At 38.7% G+C, this 13080-nt stretch overlaps 1 protein-coding gene across 1 annotated transcript in view; it reads right to left on the bottom strand.

The window, feature by feature from the left end:
• Positions 1 to 12676, bottom strand: part of TMEM117 (transmembrane protein 117) — a 609728-nt gene extending 597052 nt beyond the window's left edge. Inside the window, exons 1-2 of the mRNA XM_070370659.1 lie at positions 12122 to 12676; positions 8177 to 8337 (exon numbers count right to left, since the gene is read on the bottom strand). The gene's annotated coding sequence lies outside the window, so the exon portion shown is untranslated. The remainder of the gene's footprint in view (positions 1 to 8176; positions 8338 to 12121) is intronic.
• Positions 12677 to 13080: the final 404 nt, after the last annotated feature.

The raw sequence follows: 13080 nt of genomic DNA, 5'->3' as shown, positions 1-13080 counted from the left end.
TGTTTCCTATGCTTGCACTTTGTACATTTTACTGTGACATTTTTACATGTGCTGTACTTTTTTATGTCTTTTCCTCCCCCATTAAGCTATAAATGCTTTTGAGGGCAGAGACTAAATCTTACCATTGCATCCTCAATACTGAACATACCGAGTTATGGTAATGGCTCAATAAATAGCAGATTAATTCCACAGTTTAACCATTCGAGTCTACCATCCTTTTATATTTAAAAAAAAAAAAAAAAAAACTTGTTAAACCATGTAACTAATTAACATGAGCTCCATATGCTGTATCTGGTGCTTCCCAGGTGGCAAAGAGGTAAAGAATCCTCCTGCCAATGCAGGAGACACAAGAAATACGGGTTCAATCCCTGGGGAAGGAAGATCCCCTGAAGTAGGAAATGACAACCCACTCCAATATTTTCAACCTGGGAAATTCCATGGACAGAGGAGGTTGGTTGGTTACAGTACATGGGGCTGCAAAGAGTCAGACATGACTGAACAACTGAGCACACACACCATATGCTATATATACATATATATATATATGCCACTGTACCAGCAGGAAAGTCCTATATTTTAACTACAGTTGATTTATAATATTATATTAGTTTCAGATGTGCAGCATAGTGATTCAATATTTTTATAGATTATACTCTATTTAAAGTTGTTATAAACTAAGGGCTATATTTCCCTGTGCTATACAATATATATTTTAGCTTATTTATTTTATAAGGTATGAACATACTAGTTTATACCTCTTAATTTCCTACCCAATGTTGCCCTTCCCTCCACCCCTCTCCCCACTGGTAATCACTAGTTTTTTCTCTATATCTTTGAGGCATTGTTACATTCATCCGTTTGCTTTATTTTTTAGATTCCACTCCATGTAGGGGTGACAGCATACAATATTTGTTTTTGTTTGACTTATTTCACTAAGCATAATACCCTTCTAGGTCCACCCACGCTATTGCAAATGGCAGAAATGTGTTTTTTTTTTTTTAATAGCTGAGTAGTTTACTGTTGTAAATATATACCACATCTTCTTTATCTGTTGATGGACACTTAGGTTGCTTCCATATATATCTAGGCTATTGTAAATAATGCTGCTATGAACATTGGGTTTCCCTGGTGGCTCAGATTGTAAAGGATCTGCCTGCAGTGTGGGAGACCTCGGTTCGATCCCTGGGTTGGGAAGATCCCCTGGAGGAGGGCATGGCAACTCGCTCCAGGATTCTTGCCTGGAGAATCCCCAAGGACAGAGGAGCCTGGCAGGCTGCAGTCCATGGGATTGTAAAGAGTCTGACATGACTGAGCGACTAAGCATGCACATGAACACTGGGGTATATGTAACTTTTGAATCCATGTTTTTGCTTTCTTCAGATACATACCCAGGAGTGGGATTAATGGATCATATGCTAATTTTCTTTTTAGGTTTTTTTTTTTTTGAGGAACTGTTTACTATAGTAGCTGCACTGATTTACATTCCCACCCACGGTGTAATAGAGTTCCCTTTTCTCCTTATCTTCACCATGTGTTATGTTTTCCTTACATCTTCATTTAGAGCAAGAAGTCTTCAATCAATTAAAACTGGAAAATCTTAAAACTTCAAGAACTGTGCAGCATAATACTGAGGCCTGTGGCTTATTAACTACCCCACCCCAAAAAACAAGCCAAATGAAAACAAAAGGCACCTTTCCTATCCCTGAAAGATAGTGTGTACAACTCGTTGTATTTCAAAGGAGAATGAGGTGAAAATCATTGAGCAACTTCTCTTCAGATTACTTGAAAGAGAGAACTTGCTCCACTCTATGACTGGTTAAATTACACAGGTGTCTACTAGAATGAACTTCAGTTAATCAGAACTGAAATGTCTGGCCTCTTTACATGGTGCTGTTACCCTACCTTTAGATCCCTATCTTCTTAACATATGGTCTGGCTTCCTTTAATAATAATTTTAAGAATAAGCTTAACCAATATTTACTAGTTGTTCTTAACTGAGAGGTCTCAAGTTTTAAAGAATACAGTTCTCCAGAACCACTTCAAGGCAAAATATTGAAATGAGCAGGATTTTCTTCAATAACAATGTTCCCTTTTTACCACTGATCAAGAGGCTTGTGTCCTTTGCTTTGGTAAGCCAGGGTCTTACCTGGTGGCTCAAATTGTAAAGGATCTGCCTACAAGGGTCTTACCCACCCAGGATCTCCAGTTCAGCCCTAACAACCAGACAGGGCAATAGCCTCTACATTTGATCTTTCTCACAATAACATGCAACAATAAAAGCCTGATTTATTGACGGTTTATTGTGTACCACACCCATTTCATGTATTAAAATGTTAAAATCTCTGCAACAGGCCTGTGAGATAGATAGCTGCTGTTAGTTTCACTTCCAAGTTTACCTTTGAGGAAAGATACTCAAAAAGACTGAGCAGTTCATACAGGATCTCATGACTAGTCCAAGTGGTGGAGTAAGGATCAGAAACCAGTTAACAGATCTCATCAGCCCACATTTCAGTCTCTCATCTCATACTTCCTCCTGTGTATCTCAAAAGGGATATGGGTTTTTACAGTTAGAGATCTGGAATAGGGACTATTGGTGTTGAATCTGGTTCCACTACAACCCTAGCCACACCCTGAGCAAATTGCTACTATAAAATTACAGTAAGAATCCCTATTGCTTCTTTTCTTCATCATTAGGTTACTGTTATCCTTATTCTCTAGTCTCTTTCCATCCCAGTTGCTACCTACCACACAGACCTACTGGGAGTTTTAAATGCCTTAATATGTATAAGACACCTATACAATACCAGTTACATAATGGGTGCTCAATAAAGGCCATTCTTCCTTCCCATCAAACTTTATTGTGCTATGAAAACCTTCTTTCAGGTCAAAGTCTATTGGTCCAGTACACAAATGATGATTGCTTACTCACAGAAATTAATCATTTCTCTAGTGTTGGCCAGCAGTGTTTGAAAATGGTATAGACACAAGCCCCAGAAAGAAGCCAAGATGGCAGGGCTATGTATCTCCCATTAGCCCATCCATATTTTAACCAAACGACTCCATTTCTTTTTTTATAGGCAGCAAACTGACTCCAGTTTCAGACAATGTCTGGGCAATGATAGAAACAGTGGAAGTAGGAAACTCTTAAATGAAAACTCTCCAATCATCTGCCTACTCCACCTCCTCAAGCAGAGTCAACCCTGCCGATAGGCTTAAAATGTGTCTTGTTTACATATAATGTCTTTGTAAAATCCAACCGAGTGCAGAAATTAGAAGTAACCACATGAGATTATGTTTTACTGTTTACCTCATCCCATTAGACTAATAATAGAGCTATACTCCATTTGAAAAAAAAAAAAGACAAGCTCAATATACATTTCGAAATTTGGTGAAAACTTTTTATCACACCAAATGATCCTCTCTAAATGGACCTTTGAAACCAAAAGGAAACTATAGGAGGAAGCCTCTGTAATCCATACCAAGTGTACCAGGAAACCCTTTCATCAATGATTTGATGAACTCCAAGCAAAACTATTTTTAACTTCCAATAGGTCAGTCAGAATGATATTAATTGCACACTCCAAACATAAACAGCACAATTTCCTTGTTGCCAAAGAGGCAAGAATAGAAGTTTGAAGCTGATCCATAATTTTCTTCTGGTATTTAAAGGCCAGTGACTCTATTGCCAGGATTCTTCTCAGCAATCCTAACTGTGAATGTCTATCCCAGCATGCAGCATACTCTGATATATTTTAGTTAGTCCGCATGTCCTGAATTTTGCTTGGGGAAAGATGATCATCACATGTCTACTGCTTGGACCATTAGAGCCTTTGCTGTGGGATCCTGGTTCTGCCCAGATAGTGGCAATGTGATATTAAGCCAATTACTGAACGTCTCTATACATTAGTAGTACTTGCCTTATAGGCTGTTAGAGGGATTAACTAATGTGTCTTACACTTTTAACATTTGGCCTGGTTCATATTAAGTTCTCCATAAATGATCTTCTTATTATCATAATTATTTATCTCCTCCCTGCCCTGCTTATATTTCCATGGAGTTTCTTTTACCAAATGACTGATTCACCTAGCCCCCACTTTAGCCTATTAAGGGCTTGGCAGAGGGATTTTTCTGTACAGGTTTTAAAACAAGAGTCATGCAAACAAAGCGTAGACTAGCAGTCATAGGAAGAGTAGAGCTGTCACCTGCTTAGTGGCCAGCATTTGCCCTGTCTTATGCCCATCCTGAAGAATCTGCATAAATGCAGCAGTTCCTTCAAAGGGCCATTTCTTCTACGATGACAGAGAGGGTCAATTGTTTCACTGCCCACCCACTTTAGTTCTTTTTACTGCCTCTTCTTGATCTCTCCCCTCTGCCTCACACCCACTCTTACATATACAGAGGCCCTAAGAACTGACTAGCCCTTCACTTCCAGGAAGCAGTACTTGACTGAGGTTGGGGATGACTTCATCCACAGGAATGTGACTGCTGGTTTTAAATGGCAAATTTGCCTTTGGGAAGTTTTGAGCTGACTTTCACTTTCTTCCTGCTTCATTTCTCCTAAAACAAATGGCTTTTTTTTTTTTTTCTTCTTCAGACTGTTTCCAGTAGATCCACTTAGACAGGTTTCATAGACAGCCCAAGGGGGAGAGGCTAGATTTGAGGGACTTCGAAACTCTTGATTAGCAGCTTCAGCTGCATGCAACAAATTCTGATAAATTCTCTTTTCTTTTTTATTCTGTCAAAATATTTTCTAATTTTCCTTGTTATAGCTTCTAGATACACCTATCATTTTAGAGTGGATATTTAATTTCCAAATACATGTTTTTTTTTAAGTATCCTTGATATTAATTTCTCATTTTGATACTAATTTCTCATTTAAATGCTTTCTTCCCTGCAATCACCCTCTGTGTTTTTTCAGCCTTCTAACTTTATTGAGGCTTTCAATAGTTAACTCAAAGATCTCTCTTGGTAAGTGTCACATTGTACTTGAAAATATGTGGGTTATTTTCAGATATCTTTTGATATTGATTTCTAACATAATTCCACAGTGATAAGAGAACAGTTTCTGTTTGATTTCAATACCTTTAGAGCATGAAATTTTTGTACCTTGTTTTATGTCCCTAGAGATGTTCCAATGTCTCCTGGTTTACAGTCTGTGGGAACTTGAACAGAATTTGTATCCTACTCTTGTGTGAAAATTGTATAAATCTTAACTATGTCGAATTGGTTCACAGTGCTTTCCAGATCTACTATATCCTTCTAATTTTCCAAATATTCATTCTATTAATTTTGAGAGTTTGATATTGAAATTCCAACTAAAAATCTTAATTTATCTACTTAAAATAATGGTAACATATAGTGGAATATATGTGACTATGTTCTGTATTTTCCAAGTCTCCTGTAAATGTGTTATCATAATTTAAAAAACACAAAAGAAAGGAAAAAAATGAGGAAAAAAAACCCTCTTGATTTCATGTAAAGTACCAAATACACCACCCAATCTATAAATCTATCCAAAGCAACTAGTCCATTAAAGCACTCTAAGGTGCTGAGGTTTCAAAGATAAACACAGCATGTCTGTCTCCGCAGGAAACTCATCATGTAAATAAGCAAAGAAGAGATGGATTAAAATCACCATAAATACTAATGAAAGGTGACATGTGATGAAGGCCAAATGCATTCAACTTGACCATAAGGTCTATACAAATTTGAAATAGAGAAAAAAGCCATCCTTATGAATTGCTGTATCACACCAGATGGAAGAAGATGTTTGAAGCAAACAATGAAGGATAAAGAGAATTTAGATAAGCAGAAAAGGGAGAAAGAAGAAATGCCAGGCAAAGGGGAATACACAGAAACAGTGCTCATTACTCATAAGGTTTTCAGTCAGTACACACTGAACCAGGGGAGAAAGAGAGAAAAACCAGGAGGAGAGACAGTGGGAAGAAGGGATATGGAGAAGAAGCTGGAAGAATCAGGAATGGTATGGCCCATTCACAGGAAAAGGTTGTATGGGATAGTGAATAATGTCTTTGAAGAAGTAGGGAAAGCCAGTTTGTTGAAAAAGGACTTTTCAGTTCCAGTTATTTTAGCGCTAAGAGCCTCAGGGCAGGAAGATAGGATACGGGAGACTAAAACAAAAGATAAGAGAAATAATTAGCAGCAGGAATTTTTAAAATTAAGAAATGAAAATGATTTACTTCTGTATTTGAAGTAAATACAGAATGTAGCCAAGAAATGAAAAACAGTAGCTTAACTCTGCCCATAGACTAGAAGGGCTGTTCTCCCTGCCTCCTTTAAGGGTTAAGGGGAGACATCCCCACCACCCTCAACTGTCTCAACTTTTGGAAAAATAAGGAGGGGCTTTGCAAGCCTTTTTTTCAGTGCCTAGGTCCTCTCTTCCATCATAGCTGCTCAGCCCAGAGGCCTGCCTGGCCCACTCCTCTGAGTTTTAGGATATCATTAAAAAGATAGGTCTGTGCAAACAATGACAGGTAAAAGTGTCACTATTTAAGGATGACATAATATTCCATATAGAGAACCCTAAAATCTCCACCCAGAAACTATTAGAGTAAATGAATTCAGTAAGGTTGCAGGATACAAGATTAATATATAGTAATCTGTTGAATTTCTGTATGTGTGTATGTGCTCAGTCACTTCAGTCATGTCTGACTCATTGCGACCATTTGGACTGTAGCCCACCATGTTCCTCTGTCCATAGGATTTCTCAGGCAGAAATAGTGGAGTGGGTTGCCATTTCCCTCTCCAGGGGAATCTTCTCAACCCAGGGATTGAACTCATGTCTCTTATGTCTCCTGCATTGGCATCTGGGTTCTTTACCACTAGCGTCACCTGGGAAGCCCAAATTCCTGTATACCAATAATGTAATATCAGAATGAGAAAAAATTTTTTTATTTTAAAAATCACATCAAAAAGAATAAAATTTCTAGGAATAAACCAAGGAGGTGAAAGATCTATACTCTGAAAATGATAAAACACTGATGAAGGATATTGACAATGATATACAAAATGGAAGATAACCTATGCTACTGGATTGGAAGAATTAATATTGCTAAAATGGCCATATTTCCCAAAGCAATCCACAAATTTAATGCAATCCCTATCAAAATATCCATGGCATCTTTCATAGACTATAATAAACAATCCTAAAATTCACATGGATAAGAATATATGATATGCATACACAATGGGATTTTAGCCATAGAAAGAATGAAATTATGCCATTTTCAGCAATGTGGATGGAGATGTAGGTTCCATCACTGGGTCAGGAAGATCCCCTGGAGTAGGAAATGGCAACCCATTCCAATATTCTTGCCTGGAAAAATCCCACAGACAGAGGAGTCTGGTGGGCTATATCCATATGGTTGCAAAGAGGTGGACACCACTGAGCAACTGGGCATGCACATCCCTTACATGGGCCTGTACACTGTAGAAGAGAATGCTGAAGCCTTATGAGGTTAGACTTTAATTCTATACTCAGGGAAATAGGTTGGACAGGGAAAGACAAAAACTGTATGATATAATATATGTGGGTTAAAAAGTACAAATAAATGTATATGCAAAATGGAAACAGACTCACAGACATGGAAGACAAACTTGTGGTTACCAAAGAGAAGAGGGGAGGAGAAAGGACAAATTAGGAGTATGAGGTTAACATACAAACTACTACACATAAAACATAAGCAACAAGGACATATTTCATAGCACAGGGAATTATAATCATTATCTTGTAATAACCTAAATGGAGTATAATCTGCAAAAATACTGAATCACTATGCTGTGCACATTAAACTAATATAATATTGTAAGTCAACTATATTTCAATAAAAGTAATTAACTTTTTAAAAAGGATAAGTCTCACAGAAAGCATTATCTTCACTTAGTCAATTAGGTATTATGATACTTAACTTCAAAATATTGTAGACTAATTTATATGGTACAATCCACATCCTTTTATCTACAAGTAAGCAAATTACCTCCTGTCTTCATTGTATTTGTTTCTTAGGCTGCTGTGACAAATTACTACAAACGGTGGTTTAAAACAACAGATACTTACTTTCTCATAGTTCTAGGGCCCAGAACTCTGAAGTCAAGGTGCCATCTTGACTTCAGGGTCTTCTCTCTCCAAAGACTCTAGGAGAGAATGTTTTCTTACCTGAAACTTCTAGTGGTTCCTGGTGTCCCTCAGCTGGTCAGCTCTATTACTCCGATCTCTGCCTCCATCTTCATGGCCTCTTCTCTCCTGTGTCTTTGTGTCCAAATCTTCCTCTCTTTTCTCTTATAAAGATACAGTCATTGGATCTTTATAAGTGAAATCTAAAAAGAAATGATACAAAATGAACTTATTTACAAAACAGATACAGACTCACAGGGTTGGAGAATGAATTTATGGTTGCCGGGGGGAGAGATAGGGGATCAACATGTATATATGTTTTCCATGAAATGGATAACCAATGGGGTCCTACTGAATAGCACATGAAACTCTACTCAATGTTATGTGGCAGCCCGGATGGGAGGAGGGTTTGGGGAGAATGCATACATGTGTGTGTATATATATATATATATATATATATATATATATATATATAAGCTGAGACCCTTTGCTATTCACCTGAAACTATTACAACATTGTTAATGAGCTATACTCCAATATAAGACGAAAAGCTTTTTAACATATAAATAAATCAGATACAGTCATTGGATTTAGGACCTGCCCCAAATCCAGCATGATTTCACTAATTACAACTATAAATACCTTAGTTTCAAATATAATCACTTCTGAGTTACCAAGTAAATCTGAATTTTGGAGGAATTCAACCTATTATAATTATATTCACAAATAAGCAAGTATCCCCTGTCCAAATATCATGGTTTTACTTGCAGTACTGGGTTATTCCTCCAATATAGGATAAAAATACATGGGAGAAGTCATTTACTCAATGATAAAATGTTTTTTGTAAATATCCCTCTGAATAATGTTATCCAATCTCTCACATTATGACTTCAGCATTGTACACCCCTGGGTCTTTTTTGCTTCTATTTGGAGAGGTATATTATGCCTCTAAATGCCAAAGTGCTGAATGTTATTTAAGTTTCCATTCCAAAATGTAAAACCATCATTTTCAGGAAATTCTACTGTGTCAGATACTTCTCTTGATGTGGTGGTTAAAAAAAAAACAAAGCTTATGCTCTCATATAGCTTGTTTCAGTGAGTGTATAGGTGGTTAACACAAAAGGCATAATGGTAAAACTTCAGGCAGTGAGAAATGCGATTAAGAAAAGTAGGTAGAAGTGGGAGGGCCAAATTAGGGGCATGGGATTAAGAGATACAAACTACTATATATAAAATAGATAAGCAACAAGAAGATACTGCATAGCACAGGGAATTATAGCCATTATCTTGGTAATAACTTTTAATGGAGTATAATCCGTACACATACTGAATCACAGTGCTGTACATCAGAAACTGATACAATATTGTAAGTCCACTACACTTCAATGGAAAAAAAAAAAAAAACGGGAAGAATCAGAGCATAGAGAAAGATATGGAAATTTTGGAAAGGGTGGCCAGGGCAGATTTCTCTTGAGGGATATTTGTGCAGAATACTTAAGGTAGGTCCTTGCTGCCACAACCTTCTGTCTATTTCCTTCATTGCATTTTTGCTAGAGGTGCTAAGTAATCCACATACTACATTAAACATAATGTTCCTGCAACATAGCAACAGTTCTTCATGTCAAAGGGGTTTTCTGTGTGGCCAACCTAGCACAGATCGATACATCTGTGGTGTACATATTTGCAATCACTGCACTGTTCCAGGCACTTTTCTACATGTAGGCAGAAACAGAAAATACACAGCAAAACTCTTCTGTATCATGTAACTCCCCTAGAATGATGGGAACTTGCCTTCTAGCATTTGACACAGAAACAGAAACCTGGGGTTTGATCTCCAGCTCTCCTACATCCTTCTTACCCTTAGAAAGCCACTATATACTCCTAAGCCTCAGTTTCCAAGTCGGTAATATAAGGAAATTACACTAGACAATCTCTGAATGCCCTCCCGACTCTAGCACTGCACTGTTTTAGAGGAGGTAGCAACCTGATTTACTACACCATAGTTAAAAATTATTTCAATTCAGGCAGTCATCAATATCCCTGGAATCCTAGATCCTAGGGGGATCCCTAGCAGGGATCCTAGATCCTGGGATCTGTAGTTAGGTGGGTGGTATGATTGTGGGAGGAAGATGACAATATCTATTTTGAAGCAGAGGTCCCAGTTGGCAACCGGTTAGATGGGGAGCAGATTTAGCCTCATGGAGTTATGGAGCTGCCAAAAACTAGACACAGAATTCAGTGGCTTCAAGAAAAGATTGGGTTAATACATATGAAACACTTAGAATAGTGCTTGGCACAGAGTAAACCTCAATAAATAAAGTTATTATTATTGGCTTGTCCCAGAAGAACTAGGTTACACTTAGAAAGCCACAGGAGGATAGTTGAGCAGACATGACAAAGAGCTGGATAGGAAAGCAGCTGATTGGTGGGCATGCTGTTGCCCACCAAATATAAACCCTTGCATCCTGAATGCTAGTCCCTACCCACCAAAGGTACAAATGCAGATTTCTAGCTTGGGCAACTATGTTGATGATGATGCACTTTAGTGAAATAAAAAAATAAATCTGCATGCAAGCTTTAGAAAAATAATACATTTGGATTCAGACAATAAGCTTGAGATATCCAGGTAAAGACGATGGAGATTTCCAGCAGGCAGTTGTGTATGCAGACCTATAACTTAGGCAAGAAACCCAGACTGAAATAACAGATGTGCCAGCCAACAGTATCCATTATGAGTCAGTGTTTCTAAAGTGTGGTCTCCAGACCATCTGTGTTACAGTAAACTAATGTGGGTGTTAAGAGCAAATTCCAGAACCCACCAACTGAATCAGAATCTCCTGCAGTGTGTTTAGTAATTTTAATAAGCTCCTGAGTGATTCTTATGTACAATTTAAGTTGGAGAAACATAGGTAGAGGGAATTATTGAAGTTATGGCTCTGTTGGTGAAGTCGCGTAAGAGAATGCAGGAGAAAAGGCAGCCAGGGAAGCCTTGTTGATACAGCCTTGCAGCACCTGGAATTCCATCACTTCATGCCACCTATTTTTTTTTTAATTTAAATTTATTTATTTTAATTAGAGGCTAATTACTTTACAATATTGTATTGGTTTTGCCATACATCATGTATCCGCCACAGGTGTACACGTGCTCCCAATCCCGAACCCCCCTCCCACCTCCCCATGCCACCTATTAAGTGAGTAGGGCTCAACCTCAACTTCACATTAGGGTAATCTGATGCTTGGGACTCATCCCAGACCAATGAAATCCATCTATCAGAGGGAATGTGGCAGGTCCTTTCCCTCCAAAGTCCCAAATAGTTGCCCTATATCAAAGCTTGCAAACTGGTGAACAATTAGGCCTGTTAAATTATTTTCTTTGACCTCACAATACTCTAAAATTCTAACTTGGGGTCCAGCAACTAGGACCCTGTGCTTCCAACAGCATAGGGCACAGATGCATCCCTGGTTAGGAAACTAAGGTCCTGCATGCCACATAACAAGGTAAAACAAAACAAAACAAAACAGAAAATTCTAACTTAGTTGCAAATATTTAAAAACAAATAGATTTCACATTTAAAAAAATGAAAGCCTAGCTTCTCAGAAAACTTAAAGAACTGGCCTTGCTGTGCCTATATTCTTAAATGGCAAAACAGCTGCTCCAAAATGGCCTTCTCTAGTCATTTGAGTTACCTGCCTGGACCCCTGACCTCTGAAGGCATTTGAGTCCTATAATATACTCAATCGAGGGGCTTTATCGTCTCAGTTTTCCCCACCCTCTGCATACCAGTCCCCTCGAATCCTAAGTACCTCTTGTCACTGACCCCAGTCCCCCTGAGCATGGCACAGAGATAGGAAAACCACATAAAACAGGCCCTACCTCACCTTCTGGTTTTACCCTCTGATTCACAGGCCACTTCCTGGAGCTGGAGTCACCAACATCTCAGGTCACATGGAGAGAACTGGGGCAGCTGTTCTGGGAGCAGCACTCACCTCAGGCCAAGGTGAAGTCTGACACCGACACTGATACCACTGCTTTCTACAGGCAAGGCGAGGCTCCTTGCTGCCACGAATCAGCAACACCTGAGTTCCCAGAATGAACCCTCACCTCAGTAAATCACTCTTCTTTGGGATGGAGCAGCGCTGGTTTCTTTATCCAGAAAGCTTCCTTAGGTCCCTGGAAGCCTAGATTCAGTAAGAGAAATTTGAGAAGCGTGGCCTGCTCGGTGATAACGAACTTCCTTAAATCTCTTGTTTCCCTTATATCCACAAATACCAGCAAACGGATTAGTCATTACTTTTGAAAGTAGCAATACTGGACATCAGCATAAAATTTTTAGTGTTTTAGTGCTGTGAGGATATATATATTAATATAAGTAATTTGTCACTTAAAACTGTTAAGCTGGCACAAAGTATTTTCTATCTGCAATAACAGGGAAAAACTTGAAAATTAGCATGTAAGCTGATGTGCAAAGTGTTTTAACTAATTTGTCAGATCAGATCAGTTGCTCAGTCGTGTCCAACTCTTTGCGACCACATGAATCGCAGCACGCCAGGCCTCCCTGTCCATCACCAACTCCCGGAGTTCACTGAGACTCACGTCCATCGAGTCAATGATGCCATCCAGCCATCTCATCCTCTGTTGTCCCCTTCTCCTCCTGCCCCTAATCCCTCCCAGCATCAGAGTCTTTTCCAATGAGTCAACACTTCACATGAGGTGGCCAAAGTACTGGAGTTTCAGCTTTAGCATCATTCCTTCCAAAGAAATCCCAGGGCTGATCTCCTTCAGAATGGACTGGTTGGATCTCCTTGCAGTCCGAGGGACTCTTAAGAGTCTTCTCCAACACCACAGTTCAAAAGCATCAATTCTTCGGCACTCAGCCTTCTTCACAGTCCAACTCTCACATCCATACATGACCACAGGAAAAACCATAGCCTTGACTAGACGGACC

This window comes from Bos mutus, chromosome 5 (genome assembly GCF_027580195.1).
Source record: "Bos mutus isolate GX-2022 chromosome 5, NWIPB_WYAK_1.1, whole genome shotgun sequence".
NCBI classification, from domain to species: Eukaryota; Metazoa; Chordata; class Mammalia; order Artiodactyla; family Bovidae; genus Bos; species Bos mutus.
Note: the sequence above shows the minus strand (reverse complement) of the source record. Positions and strands in the feature narration are given on the sequence as shown.